At 35.7% G+C, this 22,914-nt stretch overlaps 1 long non-coding RNA gene across 4 annotated transcripts in view; it reads left to right on the forward strand.

Annotated features, from left to right (window-relative positions):
* LOC105485594 (uncharacterized) overlaps positions 1 to 22,914 on the forward strand; it is a 41,850-nt gene that overhangs the window by 15,477 nt on the left and 3,459 nt on the right. For 3 of the 4 annotated variants that reach the window (XR_011615161.1, XR_011615162.1, XR_011615159.1), the window contains 2 exons: positions 12,005 to 12,115; positions 19,889 to 19,981. This is a non-coding gene — a long non-coding RNA (uncharacterized lncRNA). Of the gene's footprint in view, positions 1 to 5,434; positions 5,616 to 12,004; positions 12,116 to 19,888; positions 19,982 to 22,914 lie in introns of all 4 variants that reach the window. The other variant, XR_011615160.1, reaches the window with a different exon arrangement.

Genomic DNA, 22,914 nt, shown 5'->3' on the forward strand with positions numbered 1-22,914 from the left:
ATCAAATTATAATTAGCTGATGTCAGTGTAATTACAGTCCTACCCAAAACCTACACTGAAGCACTAGCCAACATTATTATTCTTATAAGATAAAAAAGGAAAAACACACACAAACAGGCAAGATGAAGGGAAATAGAAATACTTAATAGAAAACATAGATTATCCTTTAGAGGGAACATGTTGGTGCTCTCTTAGTCTGTTTTTGTTTGTTTGCTTAATTGTGTGTTGTTAGATTTGCAGTATCAGATAATGCCAGACTCATGATGGGCAGTTTGGATCTCACAGTCCCTTAATGCTCATCATCAAGATTCGGTTTTTGTTAGGGCCCAACAGCAAGCATGGAGATGTTTTTCAAACATAGAATAGTTATCTCCTGAAAAACACATGCCTTATTCCAAAGCCCTAGGGGTCCACACTATGATTACCATATTGATATTTGTCAGAGGTTCTCAGAATATCCACATCTCCCAGAAACTTCCAGTCCCATAAAACTCAATAGCAAGCCAGTTTGCCTGCAGCTTGGACTTGCTATCAAAAGATCTTATACAGATACGTTCTATGCTCTCTCAACAACAGTATAAAAAGTGTATTCTCTTGGCAACTGCAACAGCTTCCATATTCAAGGAAATACATTATCATCAGAAAGAATGTTCTGATTTTTAAAGGAGATTTTCCTGAGCAAGCCCCAAATATGACTTTTTTCTTTGCTTCCACCCCTATTCCTCTCTGCCCCAACCCTCACTTGCCCTTTTCTTATTATTTTCCCAGCTCCTTCCCACAAGGAAGCACTTAGCTCATTTTTTGCTCAGAACGTAGGCAAGCTAAGGTCACCAATATCACTCCTGAAATAGAAGTCTGCTCACTCATTCAAGATAATTACTTCTTTTCCTCTCCTTTTTCAAAGAAGGATGATACATCAAATGAGGCTGAAAGCCTACTTCTCCAGGAAGTGACTTTATTTTAGTATTTTATTTTATATTGTGAAGTTCTATACCACAGAAGCTTCATAAAATACTTTGAGAAACTCTTTGTAGAGTGACAGTTTTAGCTGAGGTTCAATTCACATTAGATTTTCCTATATTAATTAGAGTAATGTGATTGGCAGGGCTAGGATAATACAATGTGTATTTTACGTACTGCAGCTTGGACAAAAATGGTTGGATATGCAATAAGGAGAAGTAGGGGTTATGTTGTGAAAATTTACTTTACCAATTTGAATATTTATCTTATCGTAGGACTCCTGGGAGATTCCAAGTTTAACTCAACATATGTTCTGTAAATTTAAAATTAAATTTGTTTGTATAAATTTGACACAATAGGAGTTAAGCTCAAATGAAGGAAATAAGCATATGGTGGATTTACCACTAATTGAGAGCCTAACGCTAGAAGAGACAAGAAGAAGGGTTTGGTGGTTTTAGTTTTGTATTCATGACTATATATATTTGGGCATATTGCTTATGTTTATTGTTGGTTGTTATTCTAAAACATAGGTGAATTTTATTTTTTACTACAGTGCATTCAGAGAAGTAACTTCCATCTTAACATTTTAAATCGATTCGTAATACATATGTTTTTCATATATAATTATATGTATAAATGTATTTATTCACATACATATTACCACCAACAGATATGTCCTTTTTTCGCTGATAATTTAACCTCACACTTCTGTCTGGTAGGAATCTCTACTCTCAGGGAAGCTATGCCTCTTCTGTTTTTCTGGGGCAGTTGTCCATAACTCATTCTTTTCTGCCAGTGACTTCTCTACATTAAGTTGCATGACATCACTCAAACCAATGAAATGTCAAGGAAGAATGATGGGGCTTTTTTAAAAAATTCCATTAGAAACATAAATACCTGTGAGCAGAAAGCATTATTGTTTATTCTCCTTCTTTCCTTAAACTTGAACATGATGCTTGGTTCCTTACATTCATCATATGTAGATGAATGAATGTTCAATGTTTATTAGAAAATAAAGGAGGATTTGATCGACTCTGTTTTAGATGTTGCATTCTTCACTTCACCTGGTTATGTGTGCACCTGAAGAGGGTTTAAGCATTGGAAGCAGCTCTACTTCCACAGTGCAAGACGAAAGAAGGCATCTCTTATTAAAAGCCAATCCTCCCTATAAATAGTATCCCTTTATGCCTTCTCAATAATTGTATACTATTGGTTACATGTTTTGTGTCTATATTATCAACAAGACCCTCTCAAACCAATACATGATTACTCACAATCAAGCCTAACCTATTAAAATATAAAACCTATTTATTAAACAGATATCACTCTCTTGCTTCAATGTCATATTTTTCAGTGCAATAATTTATACTCTTTTTTTTTTCCACCTTGGCTTAGTTTTCTATTGCTGTTGTAACAAATTACCACAATATAATTAATGGCTTAAAACTACACAAGTTTATTACTTACAATTCTGGTGGTCAGAATTTCAAAATGGGTTTCACTGGGCTATGACTGAGGTCTTGGCAGGATTGCACACTTTCTGAACATTCCAGGGGAGAGTCTGTTTCTCTGCCTCTGCAGCTTCTAGAGGGTGCCCACATTCCTTGTCTTCTGTTCCCGTCAGGATCTTCAAAATCAGGAACAAAGTATCTTTATTACATCTCCTTGTTTGCTTCATTACATCTCCTTCTCTGACTCTGACCCCTATAAACCTTACTTTTATAAAAACCATATGATTACATTGGGCCAACACACCAGGATCATCCAGGATAATCCTACTGTCTCACGATCACCAACTCAATCACATCTTCTAAGTATTTGCATTGTGTAAAATAACACATTCACCGATTCCTGAGATTAGGGCTTGGACATCTTCGGTGAGAGACATTATTCAGGACACTACATACCCCCACCAGCTCTTTAGCCTTCTTAGTTTTTGCCACCATCATTTCACTAAAATCATCCTGAATAAATTCACTGTGGGTCTAAATCTCTTAAGTCCAAAAGATAAAAAAGTTTAGTTCTCATATTCTTCCGAGCATTTCAATGGGTTGACAGCTTATTTTAAAAAGAGTTTTACTCTTGAAATACTTCTTTTTTAAGTTTCCTTGACAATATACTCTCATGAGTTTACTGGTCCCACTTCCCTTAGCTTATCTGTACTTACTCATATTTTAAAAAAATCACACATTTACATATGTGATTATAACTCCTAAATATGGTGAGTGCATTTTCTGCTGTTCCTCGCTTTTTCTACCTGTTTGCTCTCAGAAATACAGACACAGACTTTAAGCTACATGATTCATTTGTTGTAAATTAATCATTGAGTAGAATCACTTAGGACTGTGAGCTTTCCAAACTGGGGGAAAAATACATCTTTTTTTTTCTGCTGGATGAAGTGAAAGAGCCCAGAGACAGATATTCTACCATATTTTGTGCTCACCTCTTCAATTATGACTATCCTCAGGCTTCTTCCTGATTTTATTCTCTAAGACAGCAAGGTTCCACTACATCTGGACAACCTCTGCCAGCCTCACATACAATATAGTCACCACGCAAAGCCTAGTCTCCAAAATAGCTCTTCTTGCATACTAGGATTCTGAGAGATCTGTCTCCATCCCATCATTTCCCTGGGTTTTACCTTCCAAATCAGGAATGTGTAGAATTCTACTAAGATAAGTGATAATAGTAGAGTTATACAAAAATTTACTCTTTTCTTTGCTCATTTCCCATGATTCCTCAGTGACACTTGGGAAGGAAGATGTGAGCCCTCTCTCAGCGCTTTCTTGTAACCTGCTATCATTTCCATTTCTACTCTACAAATTTAGGGATATGAGGTGACACTTTTCTTCTATTTCTATGGCAAATGGGAATGTTCTTGCTTGCTGTGGAAATTGCTTTTGATATTTCAGTGACAATCTAGAAACAGAGAACTGGATATCTCTGTTTAAGCTGCTGCTATTTAAGAAATAACATCACACATTAGGATTTTTTTATATATATGACTTTTGCCACTTAAACAAAATCTGCATATAGAAGAAAATGAGGGGAGTCTCTACAACCAAAAAAATATATCTCTTTATCTTCAGTTTTTAAATGTGACTTACATGTTCTCTTATACCCTGGCATAAGCCACGGTTAAACATTTCCCCTCAAATGTTTCATAAAATGGAATCCAGAGGAGAAGGAAATCTTAGGTCTCACAAATAAACAAATTTGTAATATTTATGTGGGAAGCTAAATATAAGTATGCAATTTGAAAACAAAAGGGAAAGAATAAAATATATATTCAAAAAGAGATTCAAGATAAATATACATATATACACATATATTTGAAAAGAAAGTCATAGTATTTTTACAGCAATCTTAGATTTTAGAATGAGTGAAGTGAAATTATTTTTACATAGGTGCTTATTTCCCTCACTTCTGTTTGACCTGGAAGTTACAGAAAAATATGATTTGATTACTTGTGTCTTCCATTCCTTTTCCTCAATGCACACCGTGGCTTTGAAGCTTATTACACAGAAGGATAATGGATATCAAAGAAAAAGAAGAAATAGCACACCTTTGCTATTTAAAATAAAGTTGCTTCGTGCTGGAAACTGGAATTTCCATTCTAAGAAAGTTTAATCCAACTATGAATAGCTCAGTATGTGAAATAATGAGTCCAAGAGTCAATAGACACTTTTCTCCTATAGCAAAGGTCACAAGCCTCCGGTTGTCCACACTGGAGCTGTTTTGGCTTTCAGGGTACATGTGCCTCATTTGAAAAGCCTTTCTGTGATTGCTGCTGTGTCTCCATCTGTTAGAGCACAGCGTATTTCAAAGGAGAGGGTGGCACATTCAAATGCTGAATTTGAACAAGAATCTTAAGAAACATTATTTTATGGGCAATTACAAAATGGCATTTGGTCATTTCAAGTAACATCTCAGTAGGGTTCCACTTCAGGGGCATTGTCATTTTAAACATCGGTTGAATGCAATTTATTTTTTCCAAAAATACCAGATGATTAATTAAATCATACATTTAAATGGCCATTAAACTAGGCAAGAATATTATATTTTTCAGGCTAGCCAAATAGCACAAATAGACAAAAACATTAAATATCACTATGGTGCAGCATAAGGTGGACTAAATAGGGTCTCCTGCTTACAGTTTTGCCCCTGCCAACCCTCTGCCTCCATCACTACTATTGCCTTGCACATCATCTTAAATTTAACAATTTGAGATCTGTCTCTTTGGGTCTACGGGTACATCTCTAATACGACTGTTAAAATATAAATGTAGCAGATAGGTGATGTATTATTTTATTATTTATAATCCAGGGAGTTATTAGAAAAAGCAGCAATCTCAGAGCTACTTAGAGTTTTGGGAACAGAGGGATATGATAAAAATGCTGAGTGTTTAGAGGAGAAACACTGTTTCTATATCAATTTTACTGGATAACTGATTGTAGTTGTTATAACCCTTCAGGAGCAGGCTCACAAAATGGTGAAGATTATGAGTTCTAGAACCAAACTCAAATCTAGATACCAAGGTTTGAATCGGGGCTACAGCCATTACAAGTTATGTGAGTTTGGTTGTTCTGTTTAACTGCTTTCTGCCATGGATTACTCTGTTGTAAATAAGGGTGATGATAATACATACCCTATAGGTAAGTATTATATTAATAAGAAAAAATCAGTTAGGACAAGCATGGCCTATTTTAAGTGATGAATAAATATTAGCAAATGTCAAAAATGTGAATGTTTCGTAATACACAGATAGCTTTCAAACTACATATTCCTTAGATTGAAATTGCCAACAGTGTAAAGCATTCTCTTAATATTAATAGTTTTATTGTAAACAAATTTCTAGTAATATTCTCTCTAATTAGTTTTACCTGTGTTTATAGATGAATTTGAAACTCCCATGTACATTTTTGAAAAATCAACGAATACTTACCAAGTTGTTTAAGTGTGTGCCATTTTAAGGTATAAGCATATGAATTCCACTGACTAGCATAAATGTGGGCATCTGTTCCTGTCTTCTTATAACATATTAAGCATTTTTAATTTAAATCTAGCAGTTTGCAATTAATTTAACTCTTATATTTTCATGAAGCTTTTATCTATTTAGAGTTAAAACATGTACTCTACTAGTGGTTACATATTTTCAAATTCCAAAAACCACATTTTAAAACACCATAAAATGTACTGTTTATTTTTGGTTACTTAATTATACTGTTCTATATAACTGGAAAAAAATAGTAAGAATAAACTAATTTTTATCACTTCCCAATGATTAAATCATAGACTCTTTAATTTTTCCTCATTCTTCATTTAAATGTCATATAATAATTTTGTTTATTTTGAAAAATATTCCAAAAGAGTGAAAATAATTTTAAGGCATTTCTAAAATTGGTGGTGGTATTTAGAATGCAATGTTACTAATTATTAATGTTTTCATTCAGTGTTGGTTTTTGAGGTTTATGGATACTTCTGTGTTTGTGATAAATGTTTTATTCAATAAAATATGATATGATAAATAATTGTAATGGATACTGCTTAACATTCATTTAATATTGGTTTACTAAAATTACTGTGCTGTACTTTATGCTTTCATACCAATTTTTAAGTTTTGTATTTATATGTGCATTCCATATTTACCCTGGTTACTTACGTTACTGAACAGAATGTGCATAAAGTTTAATCTCAGGAATAAAAAGTAATTATTATTATTATTATTTAGCATCTCTATATCTAATATGCAAGCCTATGTTAACCACAGTATTAGCCTAAGTTTTAAAATGTAGTTAGAGAGCAGAGCCATGTGGGAGTAAAAACCAAATGACTTGAGGCCCAGTGACCCATTTAATCCTTACAAGTAAGCTAGGCAGAAAACAAGCCACGCATTCATTTTACTATTTAGAATTTGGGAAAACTGAGGCACAGAGAAGTTTAGTGAATTTTAAATTTTAACCCAGTAGATAAAGTTCAATTGAATAGTAAGAGATATTTTTTTTTTTTAAAAAAGTTTTAAGCAGAAAATATCCAACAAGAAAGCAAAACTTAATACTAGTACAAGAGTAGTTACAATATAAGTCCATGAGGTGCATTAGTTTCTTAGGACTGCCGTAACAAATTGCCACAACCTTAGCAAAACAACAGAAATTTATTCCCTCACAATTCTGGAAGCTCAAAGTCTGAAATCAAGGTGTCAACAGGGTGGTGCTCCCTCCAAAGGGTGTAGGAGAGAATTCCTTTCTCTCCTTTCCTAGATTCCTGTGGATTAGGGCATTCCTTGGCTCATGGTCACATCACTCCAATTGGTACCTCCAGGCTCACATTGGTTCTTTTATATATGTCTTCTCGTCTATGTATCTGTCTCTGGAGTTTCTGAGGCTTTCTCTTACAAGGGTACATATGGTTGCATTTGGGGCCCACCCAGATAATTCAGTATAAGCTCTTCCTTTCAAGAGCTTTAGTTTAATCACATCTTTGGCCACACAAAATAATATTCAATATTTTACCATGTAAGGTACACAGGTTCTGGGGATTAGGAAAATAGCATGTCTTTTTGGGAGCCAGTCTTTACAATATGGAGTAATTACATCAATCAGAAAAGATAAGAATTCAAGAATAATCCAAGCATATCTTAATAATCCAAGAATATCTTGTCTGTAAGAAATTCACTGAACTAAAAAGCATATAAAACTCTGAAACTAAATTGTTAAAGCCGATATTACAGGCAATATGAACGTGAAAATAATTCAATGTAAAAATTTGAATGTAAAATAATATATTATGTAAGCTGAAATTATCATTAGTAATAATTTAAATACTTATAAATAGAAAATAGATTAAAAAGTTATAAAAATTTAAACTCCCCAATTTTATATAGCCCTTAATTTTATAAAGAACAACTAAAAAATAAGACAGGGAAAGAGAGCAAATAAACTATTGTAGTTGGACATTTTAAATGTACCTCTCCCAAAGACATGCCAAACACATAATATAAAAGAAATATGTGTGTGTGTGTGTGTGTGTGTGTATATACACATATATATAATTAGAATAATGTGATTAATATGCTTAAAACCAAAAAATAAGTAAAGGAAAGAAATTTTCTTATTTTGACCTACTTGTACATTAAAAATTAATACCTAACATGATTCTCAGTGGAAAACTGTTAAAAATACTTTCTTTAGAATATGAAACATGGTAAGCATCTTCACTATTGTAATTACTGATAAGCACAGGATAGAAATTCATAGCCAACAAGATTACTAAAAGACAAGATATATTAGTTATGAGGATTGGTAGGGAAAATGCAAAGTACTGTTATTTGAAGATGATATGATTATCTGCATAAAGAAACAATAAATCAAGAGACATTTATAGAATTATGGAAAAATTTAGTAGATTTATTATATGCAAGATTAACCTACAAAGCCATCTGTGTTTTCTATACTATCAATGGTCACTAGAAAGTATAATAGAAAATGAAATATTATCATTCATAGCAGCACAAAAATAGATAGTAAAGATGAGTGGTTTTTTTCTTACCAAATACTAAAGCAAACTGCAATGCCGTGCTTCAAACAGAACAGAGTGATGTTGAGTAGTGCAGACTCTTATGAGTTTAGTGGACTGAATGGTGACCCGCCCCCAAATATATATTATGTCCAAATCCCTGGACCTGTAAATATTACCTCATATGGTAAAATAGTTAATATTATCTTACATGGCAAAAGATGTGTTTTAGATGCTAGATTATCAAGGTAGGCACTCCATGCCATCACAAGTGAGAGCAAGGCAGAGGGAAATTTTATGCACAGACTCACAGAGGACAAAACAATATGAAAAAGGAGGAGCAAGACATGTGGCCAAGAGTGAAGGAAATCAGCAACAGGAAGCTGTAAAAGGAGAGAAATGTAGAATCTCCTAGAGCTTCCAGAGGGAGAGTGCCTCTGCCAGCACCTTGGTTTCCGATCTCTGACCCTCCAGAACTGTGAGCTAATAAGTGTCTCTTAAGTGACCTTTTTTGTGTTAATTTGTTACAACTGCTACAGGAAAAGAGTAAATATTTCAACACCAAACATTGTTCTAGAGGAATACAATATTAAATAAGTTTTCTTATTTTGTACTGGGTTTTCTGGAATTTGGTCTTAAAACTGACTAAATGTAGAGGCACGAATGTCCCTATTTCCAGTGATAAAGAGGACACTAGTAGCCCATGGTGAGATATTACAATAGAAATATACAGAATATCACCATTAAATTATTCTAACCAAATACATATATATATATACACATACACACACTATATATATAGTATGTGTGTGTGTGTGTGTGTGTGTATGCCTATGTAAAATTTTGGATTACCATTTTTTTTCTACCTTAGAATATTTTTAGTTAAAGTAATGAGCACAATGCGATTAGCTGGTTGCTCTAGGGCAGAAATTGGGGGTAAAAAAGACAGCACATTAGAATCTCAGCACAAGCTCTGAATAAATGACCTAAAAACTTCTGTATCTTCCCTGAAAGAAACCCTCTTTCCTGTAACTGCAGGATGGAGATTCTGAAATATAAACACAGAGTCTCATCCTGAGAGTGGATGGATCACAAAACAAATTGAATTTTCAACCATCTCAACAGGATGCCTTCTGTTAAACTGAGGCCACTGATAGGAAAAGAATGGGATCCTGAAAATTGCACGGAGGAAATATAGTCAGATTCTGGTAAAGCTGGAGGCATCAACTCCCTAGATTCTGCTGAATTTTCCTTTTCAGTAGTAGAAGCCTTTCCATCACTCCTGCCTGAGAAGGTTAACCCTGCTTTGCCTGGAGAAATTGTAGTAGCCTCCCTTGAGGTTGTTGCCTTTCAAGGCACTGCTGATTATTCTCAGCATCTCTCTTTGGGTGAAGCAAAAAGTGAACATACTGTACACTAAAAGAACTGCATGATTTTATTTTTCCAGTGTATAGAGACAGAAATCTGGGGAATATGTGTGAGAATACAAATTAAGAGTGAAGGATAATGGTGAAACATAAAGTTGGATCAAGATGAATTTACTGCTATGGGTCAGCTGAGCAAGAGGATTCTGTTTTGTAGATTGAAGGGTTAAAAAAGCTCTAACAATTTGATTGGCTGAAACATGGAACACATAGTGTTAAGTCTGCAGGCACCCAAAATACAAGAGTGGTGAAGGCTTAGGGGCTTTTACCTAGATTTCAGAGGATGGATGGGAAAGCCTGGGTACCCCGGCAGAAGCCTGCCTCAGGGGAAGAGCTCTTGCAGAAAGAGTCTCCTAAGGCAACGCCAAGCAGAAATGTGGAGTTGGAGCCCCTGCATAGGGTGCCTACTGGGGCACTGCCTGGTGGAACTGTGGAAACAGGGCCAAAGCCCTCCTGACCCTAGAATTATAGAGCCACCAGCAGCTTGAAACCCGGACGAGCTACAGGCATTGGACTTCAACCCATGAGAGAAGTAAAGACATGGGAATGGGACTGCCTGAGGCCCTGAGATTCCACCCCTTGCACCAACGTCCCCAGGAGGCAGAATATGGAGTCAGTGATCATTTTGGAGCTTTAAGATTTAATGTCTGCCCTGCTGGGTTTCAGATTTGTGTGGGGCCTGCTACCCCTTTTGTTTGGCAAATTTCTTCCTTTTGGAGCGGGAATGTTTACCCAATGCCTGTAACACCATTGTATCTTGGAAATAAATAACTGGTTTTGCAATTTACAGGCTTATAACTGGAGGGAACGTGCCAGGAGTCTCAGGTGAAACATTTAATTTCAAAGTAGTAAATTGGTGCCTGAACAAGTTAAGACTCTTAGGGACTATTAAGATAGAATCATTGTATTCTGTATGTGAGAAGGACATGAGATTTGGGTGAAGGAGGTGGCTGGGGCAAAATGCTGTAGTTTGGTTTGTTTGGACGCTCTCAACCTCATGTTGAAATTTGATCCCTAATGCTGGAGGAGGGACCTAGTGGGAGGTGTTTGTGGTCGAGAGCAGATTCCTCATGAATGACTTGATACCATCCTTGCGGTAATAAGTGAGTTCTCATTATATTAGTTTCTGCAAGGCCTGATTGTTAAAAAGAACCAGGCACCTCCCTCCACTCTGTTTCTTCTTCTCATCATGTGATCACTACACGCTGCTCCCCTTCACCTTCTGCTATAAGTGGAAGTAGCTGGAAGTCCTCACCAGAAACAGATGTTTGTCATGCTTCTTGTACAGTCTGCAGAAACATGAGCCATATAAACCTATTTTTGTTATAAATTATCCAGTCTCAGGTATTCCTTTATAGTAAAATAAATGGACTAAGACTTTGGACATTGACATTAATTTCAGGAGATCCAAATGACACTGTGGTCCATTATTCAGAAAAGAGGCTTATGCAGGTCAGATGATTACTGGAGTTTTAGCTCACATCCATCCCATAGTGGTCTAGTGGATCCCCAAACCTACTATATGGTTATTTTTCCAGTTCTAGAATGTATAGTTGGACTATGTATACTCAGCAACTGGCAGCCTCCATACATTGGTTCTGTGGAGTGAGGGTATTATGGTAGGAAAAGTCATGAGGCAAGAGACATACTCATAACTACTGTTGGAAATTTAAAAACCTGATAGCATATTTAAATATTTAGCAATTAAACATTTTAAATTATCCAACAGTATATTTAGAGCTATTTATTATAAGAAAACAAGGGTGTAGTCAGAGCTTGTGTTACATGACATTCATTAATACACTATTCAAAAACTGTAATGGTTAAAAATAAAACTAAACCAATATGGGACAGGTTAAACATGGGAGTAGTTAAATAATATATGAGAGCTATTGAAAGAAAAGCTTATAATTATTTGTAGAGATACTAACAAGAAAAAAAGCCTATATATTTCATTTTTATTCTATAAAACAGATTATAAACTACAATATGTAGAGTATATATGTATGTGTAGCATACATTGAAAATTATTGAATGTATAGAGTAAAATTCTGATAGTTTTCTCATACATACATTTAATAAGAACCTGTTTTCTTTTGTAACAGTTGGAAGAACTGGTTATTTTCCCAGGGCTTTGACTGGAATAGCCTTGTGAGAGGTTCATCAAGTCCAACTTAGGAGAGCTTTTGTGGACAATGATTCTTCCTGCACTTTATGTGAGTAATCAGGCAAAGTATATGGGACTGAAGCTTATTTTGCAGGGAATTTGGTGATGGTGTGATTTGTCTTTGGTGGAAATGGGAGACCATAGGGAGAAATGCTGTTTCAGAAGAAAACTTTATATTAGATTAACCTTTGATTCTTCAGTGGCCACCTGATCATTCATGGTATGGAGCTGCCAACAATACCCCTCCTCAGTGTGAAGCAGCCAGAAAGAGCCACAGTTGGATTCCTAATGATTGAGGAACTGATAAATAGAAAGGAGGGACTGAAATTGGCACAATAATCCCATAGGCTGTTCTGTTTTATAAACATATAAAATGACCCTTCTACTGTTAAAGCTTGAAACTTGCATTTGTTTTATCTGTGTTCCTTCCTCAGAAAAGGACCTTCAGGCCTCTCAAAAAAAGTATCAAAGAACTGAAACTCACCAGGTCACAGCAGGAGATGCCTCTTTGCTCCTCCCTAGTTGTTGTTTTCTTAAACATGGTTACATTATTTCCCTGCTGTATAAGCTCTTAGTTTTAGTCAGTTAGGGAGATGGATTTGAGACTGAGTGGCCGTCTCCTCCGCTGCAGCACCTGATTAAAGAAAGTCTTCTTCCTTGGCAATGCGTGTTGTCTCAGTGATTGGCTTTCTGTGTGGTGAGCAGCAGGACCTACACCACATCCCTGGTGTTTTGTTAACATGTTCTTGCCAAAAAAAATAAGGCCAAGAGAAGGTACAGCTTACACTTATAAATAATTCATATCTCCATGAAAAATGTCTAATAAAAGAAGAAAAATTGTATTACTTTGAGCTTAAAGATTTTGTAATAATTTATTCATGGATACATGGATTTGTCACAGGAAATGTGGGAAAAGAGAATTTGTAAAAGAAAGGGAAGCAAATTAAAGGATAAAAATACAACAAGAAGGTAAAGAAGAATGCCAAGTGGAAAACAATGGAAACAACAAATTAGTATTGAATTTAAAAGATGCTCCATTGAAATAGAAGAGAGTAAAAAAAAAAAAAAAAAAAGCTCTAATTATTTACATAAAGTATAGAACATGGACAAATAAAGATGCTAGTTTTTGAATACGTTACAATAAAATAACTTGATTAATATGTTGGTTTGGGGAATAGCGGTCAGCAGTTGCTCAGTAATCTCAGTAATTTCTAAATTCTAGTGGGTGAATGTTTCGCAATCCAGTAAACCCCCTGATATCAATGGGGTCTTCCAATCATAAGTTGATGAGATGGCAGGTTATAGTAAATGAAGATAATTGGCAATCTATTTTGAGTTACAATTAATCCTTATGCTGACTGAAGAGGTTGTGAGCAAACCAGGAACTGGAGATGTTTAGCATTGTAATAACAACTTCAACCAAGTCTCTGGCATAAATTCAAGTTAAGGGAAACAAATAACATTCACGCTTGAGGTAACTAAGCTTATGCCAAAGTGCCAACATCTCTTCAGCAAAACCAAAGTGAGAATGTAAATAAATAATTAACAATAAAATTTTAATTATAGAAATTCACTAATTTGGGGTCAAGTAAGAAAGAGCTTATGAATTCACCCAATACAGAATGATGGACCAATGTAATTTATTTTGCCATTAATAAAAGAGACCTTTAATCAGAAAATGTGTGCTTCCTTAAAAGCATCTCCTTGAAAATAGAACAATTACAAATATAAGCTTAATAGAAAAATAAAAAAATTTTCAGAGTTGTGCTATTTCTACAATGTTCTATCTGATTTTTAAATGAAGAATAAAAATAAGTACTAACATGTATTTCCAAGAAGAAAAATCCAAAAATATATCTACTAAAAGTTGTTAATTTGATCCAGGGGAAACCAGTATTATATATTTTTAAAATATGTTTACATGTCTTAATATTATATGAGGAATTTCTATGGACTAGAAAAGAAGGCCTAGGCCAACATTAATGATGATTAAGCTTGATAGCATACTAAAGAAAGCCCATGATTTGTGTTAAGACAGAGCTGATTACAATTACTCGCTAATAAAGTTTGTAGAGTTACCTCCTTTCTTCAAAACATGGTTTCCTGTTTCTAAAATGTTGATAAGATGCCTAACAATGGGGTGTTTTGAAGACTGCATTAAATTATATAGCAAATATAACAATCTAGTTGTTGAGCAGACCACTATGCACTCAGTTGTCAATTCCAGGGAGGGACTCTTGGTATCAGAAAACACTACATGATTAATCACTGGTTGGACCAAGACTTTACTTACATACAGAGGCATAACAATATTTGCTCCAATAGTCTGCACTGGTCCATCAGGGCTATTGGGTTCCCTGGGAGCCCAGGCAGGGTGATCTGCTTACATGTGCTCCTCTAGTGCTGCAGTGGAAGAAAGCTCTCCTACTCTGTGGAATATAAAATACTGAAAGCTGGGGGTAAGTCAGAAGCCCTGAGGTACATGCTTAAGCAGAACAAGAGAGTGCACATTGAGCTTGAAACAGGGAAAGATATTCCTGCTCAAGGTGGTAAGTTCATCACAGACTATGTATCAGTTGGTAATGGAATGTACCAGGACCAAGACCCATTCTTCTATGACCCTTTCTTTGGGGATGAAAAGATACATAAGACTGCCTTTCCCTATATGGAGTTCTGCCTATATGGAGTAATTATTCAAAATGCAAATTATAATCATTATCATTTTCTGAAAGCAAAACACCGACTTCACTTCAATATAATCATAAAGCTTCTTCAGTCCCTCTTCTATATATCCCAAAAAGGTGCAATTTTTTTTTTCCTAATGAGCTCAACTTCCATGCCTGCAGCCAAGCCCCACCAAAATCCCTTGATATCTGTTTTATGAAGTCTATCTTTAGTCTTAGACAAACTTCTTATTGCAACTTTTTGCAACTTTTCTTTCAAAGTTTAAAAACCTGTATTTTGTCTGTCTCTTCACTCTGGTTTTATCACTTATCTTTTCTGAAATACTGTTGTTTAACATGAGGAAACCTATACAACAAAAAGTCTGTGAAACAAAAATTGGAAGGATAGAAATAAAAATTCTCATCCAGGAGTCATCTTAGTCACTCTTCTGTTATTATCTTTTTGAAGTAGTTGGCTCTTCCTAGCCATGTTATGGTTTAGTTCATGAAAATCTTAGTTGCTCAATACTTTTTATGTGTGTTTGAAAAATCTGAATTGAAAAATTCAGCGTTTATACTGAACTAGCTTTGCAAGTTATAGATTAGCGGAAGAAAGGGTGAAGGGTTCACGATGGCGTTATAAAATTTGAGTGAAATGAATGCAAATGTTTTGGACAAACTGGGCTGTCATGTACATGATTTGCTTTATAATGTGTCTATATAAGAATGTGGCTGGGCACGGTGGCTCATGCCTGTAATCCCAGCACTTTGGGAGGCTGAGGCGGGTGGATCGCCTGAGCTCAGGAGTTTGAGACCAGCCTGGGAAACATGGAAAAACCCTGACTATACCAAAAAATACTAAAAATTAGCCAGGCATGGTGGTGCATACCTGTGGTCTCAGCTGCTCAGGAGGCTGAGATGGGAGGATTTCTTCAGCTGGGAGGCAGAGGTTGCAGTGAGCCAAGATCATGCCTGCACTCCAAACTGGGTGACAGAGTAAGATCCTGTCTAACCACCACCACCACAACAACAAAAGAATGTGTACTCTCTTATGCTGTTCTGTTCTGGTGCATTCCGCTCGGTTTTACATTGTTTAACCATGTGGGAAAGACTGTGTCTTATGAAGTCCTGGTGAAATTGTGGAAGTAGACATGTTAAAATGAGAATAACTGAAGTATCAACATTTTGAGACATCATTTAGTTTGTGGTGCCTTTTCAATGATGCCAGCCAGCAATGTGAGAATCCAACTTGTAGCACAGGCAATATGAATTAAATTCCAAAGACAGATACATTATGAAAGGGAAAAGTCTTTCAGAATTATTAAGCACACTAATTCTACAAGAGTATCCCTGGAAAGGGTGAGAAGTATTTATTATTGTAAAATTTCTGCTTTTAAAATTATTTTCTAATGCCTGAATAGGCAGTTACCTTGCTCTTTCCTTTTCAAAAGCATTCCTATGTGTACAATGTCATTAGTTGTTAATAATATACTTTCTTGTGATAGCACTTTATTCTTGTCTCATAGTGTTAATTAGCTTTACAAGTCACTTTTCTTAAGGCAAGAGCAGTGAATAATACCAATTCATTCAATAAATACTTTTGATGAAGGAATGAATACATGGATAGTGAATATGCAAACAATGCTGAGGTAAATACACAAAAATAGAAAAGTTAACAAAAAGCCCAAAGTCCAATTAATACTGTTTTTCTAACATTTGCCTTATTGAGGTATTATGTTAAAGAACATGAGGTGCAGGGAACAGTGGAAAATGCATGAATAATGCAAGTTACCATACCTCACTCCAAACACTGACTCTACCACTTGCTGATTTTGTGATATTAGGGTAGTTATTAATTCTTTGGTATTGTAAATTATCTCATTGGTATGATGTGTAGACTAGCATAGAACTCATTTTTCTCCAACGGGAATTTGATAACATTAAGGTACTTTAAATTTCTCTCTCAAAAACTATTGATTATGTATGAGCATATAGTAGATGTTAAATAAGGTAAGTCTTTTTACTACTAATTTATCAATTGATCTATAACTCCTCATTATGGGGATGGCATGATAGATGGACATGATGGTTATACAGAGCTTTAGGACATACTAAAAATGTAAGTTTATTAATTTGTTCAATTACAAAATAGACGATTAACTAAATATATTTACTATATTCATCTTAATTCATATTTTCCTTATCAAGAATATGTTTAATTATATTTTAAGTAATACAATATTTTTGAATTGTTTATTGTCAGAAACATTTCTACTTTCTACATTTTTAAATCAACTATTATTATTTTTTCAACTTTTCTTGATAGACATGGAGTCTCACTACATTGGCCAGGGTGATCTTAAATTCCTGGCCTCAAGCAGTCCTCCCAATGTGCTGGGATTACAAGTGTGAGCCACCATACCTCGCCATATTATTTTTAAGAGAAATGACATTTTCATGAAGTTATGAAGTTGCATGTGACAGTTTAGAAAATGAGGTGATTTTGACAAGCTAAATTCATTAAAATTGTTAATTTGTAGTTTCACAACCTGTGGACATTGTAGATTATTTACTGTTGCTTACATTGTAGATTTATGCTTAATGACTGAAGCACCATCACCTAGAAACACACTAAGAAAACTGTCACCACCAGAAAGTGTTCTTGACATCCTATCATGAGTCATTCAAAGTTGTTCTTCCAATAATCAGAATAAGAGATTAAACAGCCCGGGCGGGGTGGCTCAAGCCTGTAATCCCAGCACTTTGGGAGGCCGAGACGGGCGGATCACGAGGTCAGGAGATCGAGACCATCCTGGCTAACACGGTGAAACCCCGTCTCTACTAAAAAATACAAAAAAAAAACTAGCCGGGCACAGTGGCGGGCGCCTGTAGTCCCAACTACTCGGGAGGCTGAGGCAGGAGAATGGCGTGAACCCGGGAGGCGGAGCTTGCAGTGAGCTGAGATCCGGCCACTGCACTCCAGCCTGGGCGGCAGAGCGAGACTCCGTCTCAAAAAAAAAAAAAAAAAAAAAAAAAAAAAAAGAGATTAAACAGATTAAACCATGAATCATTGAGAATTTTATTAACCAGATAAACTTATTCTTCAATTGCTGCTGGCAATACGTAAGAGATAGAAAGCTGATTTAATTTTAAGCATGAAGATAAGTGAAAATGGGAAACAATAGAAAGTATCCTTATTTTACCCAATTTTCTAATTATGCATTATGAAAACGATAGTTTTGATAGTTCTCATTTTTTCTGTCTTCAGTGCTACAGTTCTATTAGGTGCCTCCAAAATATTTAGCCTAGATTACATCATTACCTTCTAACATCTCTTATCTTTGTTAATGACTTTTTCCACCTGACCCCAATGCACTTCAGCTCAGAGGAATGCCCCATTTCCCATAATAACTATTAAAGCACCTTCACATTAATTTTAAGGCACTGAGTGTCTGACCTCTGCTTACCTCTCTTCGTGCTTCTCACCTAACATTATAACTGAATCCCAGTTCCCATAAGCCATATACTAAACACTTTATTTCTTTGTATGCACTGCGCTCTCTCTCTCCCTCAAGTCTTCCCATGCTTATGCTGTGACATTCTTCCCTTGTCAAATTAACCTGGCTAACTCCTATTCATCATTCAATGTCATCTTAGACATCATTTTTCTGCACTAGGTGCTAACCCTTGCTTGACCCCGTAATTCTGAAGCAGATGTTGTTCTTACAAGCTCCCATAAAGCACTGTTTACACTAGTGTGTAACTGTCTGTTTAATTATCTGCACCTCTTACCACACAGTAAAAAACTTTATTCACCCTTGAGTCTCAAGTCAACAGCATAATGCCTGGCACATTAGTAAAAAAGTAGACATCGAATGAACGAACTTATGAAGGGGTTTTTGGTTTACTTATTTTGGAGGGACAATAACACTCTTAAATGGAATGTAATTGTTATTTTTATTTTTAGTTCTACAAAACAATGTAAGAGCAGATAAATATTGATAGCAATAGGAGGCAGATAAATTCCTAGGCAGACAAGGATGGGTCCCCAGAAAAACTTGACCTTCAGGCCAAAGACAGTCTGAAGTCTGAACACCAAACTACCAGTTCTGGATAGAGTCTGCAAACCGGAGTGAGAACTTCCATTCCCGTTTGGTGTGCTCAGCCCCTGATTGGTCCTGGGAGATGGTCCTGGGTCAAAACTTCACTTCAGCCCTTGATTGGTTCTTTACACTGTTGTACCTCTTTCTGAATGGTGTTTGTTCCTCAAACCTACCCATCAGCACACAATTCCCCATTCTAAGTTCATAAAAACCTCGGACTCAGCCTTGCAGCCGGCAACCTCTTTTGAGTACGCTCTTGATGCTATGGGCTTTCTTTATGTTGCTCAGTAAAATTCAGTTCTGACTTGCTCACTCTCCAGTGTCTGTGTACCTCATTTCTCTTGGTCATGAGAAAAGAACTCGGAACTCAGCAAACTGCAAGAGTGGTAATGCTCTCTCCCACTTGCCAAATACAGGAGTGAAGAAGCCACAAAAATAACACTTTATTGATTATACTTAAAAAAAAAAATAACTCAACTGTCCTTGTTGATATTAAATAATTCCTGGGCTGCAAAATCATTTACAAGTAATAAAGCAAGTCAGAAACAGTATAATAGCATAATGCTCAAATTCAACAAACCTGGAGCATATTTGTAACCTTGATGGAAGTGAAGAACAAAAGTGGTTAAATGAAGCTGCCCACGATCACACAAAGAATATAATTTTTTCACAGTACAAAAATTAAGAAAATCTCAGAAATTAGAGGTAAAACTTCTGTGGAATACACGGTTGTGATGGAGAGAGGTTCTGAAAAGAAAGGGATTGTTTCTGAATGACTTTTAATGGATTACAACTGGGGCCAGATCCCCGACAACACCTGTCCCTTCACCACCAACCTTCCTAGACAACTGTGTTTAAGAAGATGAACTTTGGAGGTTTCAAAGAGGAGTAGAGATAAAGGATGGGACAATATATAATAAGAATGAATAACACTCAACAGAATACATTATGTGGCAACAGTCAGGTTCCCTCACTAAATATCCCCAAGGTGGGTGAGATTATTTCCTGCTGTTCTTACTCCCAAGTTTTTCCACTCTTTGTGCCTTCTCACAACAGAAGAGGGGATTTCCTGTTGTGGAAATAGAATGGATTTAGAGAATAACTGCCAGAAACTATCAATTTGTGAAGAAGAGCACCAACCACAAAACAGTAAGTACAAATTATCTTGCCACTTGACAAACCAGGTCCATCCACCCTTAAGAAATGTTTCTCTTTTTAAAAAATATGTTTAGTAATTAAAAAAAATTATATTTTTATTGTCTTTTAAACTTTTATTTTAGGTTCAGGGAAACGTGCAGTTTGTTATATAGATAAATTTATGTCACAGTTTGTTGTACAGATTATTTCATCACCCACGTACTAATCCCAATACCCAATAATTGTTTTTTCTGATTCTCTCCCTTCTCACACCCTTCTCCCTCAAGTAGGCCCCAGTGTCTACCATTTCCCTCTTTGTGTCCATGACTTCGTCATTTAGCTCCCACTTGTAGGTGAGAATATATGGCATTTGATTTGCTGTTCCTGCATTCGTTTCCTAAGTTTGATGGCCTCCATCCATGTTCTTGCAAAGAACAAGAAGAGCTCATTCTTTTTTATGGCTGCACAGTATTCCATGGTGTGTATGTAACATGTTTTCTTTATCCAATCTGCCTTTGATGGGCATTTAGGTTGATTCCATGTCTTTGCTATTGTGAATAATGTTGCAATGAACATTTGCCTGCTTGTGTCTTTGTGGTAAAACAATTTATATTCCTTTGGGTATATACTCATTAATGGGATTACTGGGTCAAATGGTAGTTCTGTTTTTAGCTCTTTGAGAAATCGTTGCACTACTTTCCACAATGGTTGAACTACTTTATACCTCCACCAACAGATATAAATATTGTCTTTTCTCCACTTCCTTGTTTTGCTAGGATTAGTTATTATTTGACTTTTAATTAATTAATTAATTAATTTATTTATTTATTTATTTTGAGATGGAGTCTTGCTCTGTCACCGCGGCTGGAGTGCAGTGGCACGATCACAGCTCACTGCAAGCTCTGCCTCCCGGGTTCACACCATTCTCTTGCCTCAGCCTCCTGAGGGGTGGGAGCTGGGACTATATGTGCCTGCCACCATGCCCAGCTAATTCTTTTCTTTTTTTTGTATTTTTAGTAGAGACGTGGTTTCACCATGTTAGCCATGATGATCTCGATCTCCTGACCTCAAGATCTGCCAGCCTCAGCCTCCCAAAGTGCTGGGATTACAGGCTTGAGCCACCACACTCAACCCTTATTTGATTTTTTAATAATAACCATTCTGACTGGTGTGAGATGGTGTCTCACTGTGGTTTTGATTTGCATTTCTCTAATGATTAGTGATGTTGAACTTTTTTCCATATGCTTGCTGGCTCCATGTATGTCTTCTTTTGAAAAGAATTCATATCCTTTGCCCAATTGTAATGAGGTTTTTTTTTTTTCTTATAAATGTGTTAATTTCTATAGATGCTGGATATTAGACCTTTTGTCAGACGCATAGTTTGCAAATATTTTCTCCCATTCTGTGTGGTTGTCTGTTTACTCTGTTGAACTTTCTTTTGCTGTGCAGTAGCTCTTTAGTTTAATTAGATCCCATTAGTCAATTTTGCTTTTCTTATGATTAATTTTGGCATCTTCATCATGAAATCTTTTCCAGTTCCTATGTCCAGAATGGTATTGCTTAGGTTGTCTTTCAGCATATTTATAGTTTTGGGTTTTACATTTGAGTCTTTAATTCATCTTGAGTTGGTTTTTGTGTATGGTATAAGGAAGGAGTCCATTTTCAATCTTCTGCCTATGGCTAGCCAGTTACTTCAACACTTATTGAATAGGTAGTTCTTTTGTATTGTTCGTTTTTGTCAACTTTGTCAAAAATCGGATGGTTGTAGGTGTGCAGCCTTATTTCTGGGCTCTCTATTCTGTTCCCTTGGTTTATCTGTCTGGTTATGTACCACTGCCATGCTATTTTGGTTGCTGTAGCCCTGTAGTAAAGTTGGGTAACATGCTGCCTCCAGCTTTGTTCTTTTTGCTTAAGATTTCCTTAAATATTCAGGCTCTTTTTTTGTTCTATACAAATTTTAAAATAGATACTTTTTTTAGTTCTGTGAAGAATGTCATGGGTAGTTTGATAGGAATGACATTGAATCTGTAAACTGTTTTGGGCCATATTAACATTTTAATGACACTGATTCTTCTAATCTATGAACATGGAATGTTTTTCCATTTGTTTATGTCATCTCTGATTTCTTAGACCAATGTTTTGTAATTATTGTAGTGATAGTTTACCTCCCTGGTTAGCTGTATTCCTAGGTATTTTATTCTTTTTGCAGCAATTGTGAATGGAATTGTACTCCTGATTTGGCCCTTGGCTTGACAGTTGTTGGTGTATAGGAAGCTGGTGATTTTTTTTTTTCTACATTGATTTTGTATCCTGAAATTGTTTATTAGCAACTCAAGTTGTTTATTAGCAGAAGGATATTTTGGGCTGAAACTATGGGGTCTTTTTGATATAGAATCATGTCATCTACCAACAGGGATATTTTGACTTCCTCTTTTCCTATTTGGACTTTGAGGATTTCTAATATCATGTTGAATAGGAGTGATGAGAGAAGGCATTCTCATCTCATGCCAGTTTTCAAGGGGAATGCTTCTAGCTTTTGCTTATTCAGTATGATGTTGGCTGTAGGTTTGGCATAATAAGATGACTCTTATTATTTTTAGTCATATTTGTTCAATACCTAGTTTTTTTGAGAGTTTTTGACATGAGGGGATGTTGAATATTATCAAAAGCCTTTTCAGCATCTATTGAAATAATCGTGGTTTTTGTCTTTATGTCTGTTTATGTGATAAATCATATTTATTGATTTGCATATGTTGAACCAACCTTGCATCCCAATTATCACGGTAGATAGCTTTTTGATGTGCTGCTGTATTCAGTTTGCCAGTATTTTGCTGAAGATTTTTTGCATCAGTGTTCGTCAAAGTGATTGGCCTGAAGTTTTCTTTTTCTGTTGTGTCTCTGCCAGATTTTGGTATACAAATTATTTTGGCCTCATAGAATGAGTT

Source organism: Macaca nemestrina, chromosome 16 (assembly GCF_043159975.1).
Source record: "Macaca nemestrina isolate mMacNem1 chromosome 16, mMacNem.hap1, whole genome shotgun sequence".
Classification (NCBI taxonomy): Eukaryota; Metazoa; Chordata; class Mammalia; order Primates; family Cercopithecidae; genus Macaca; species Macaca nemestrina.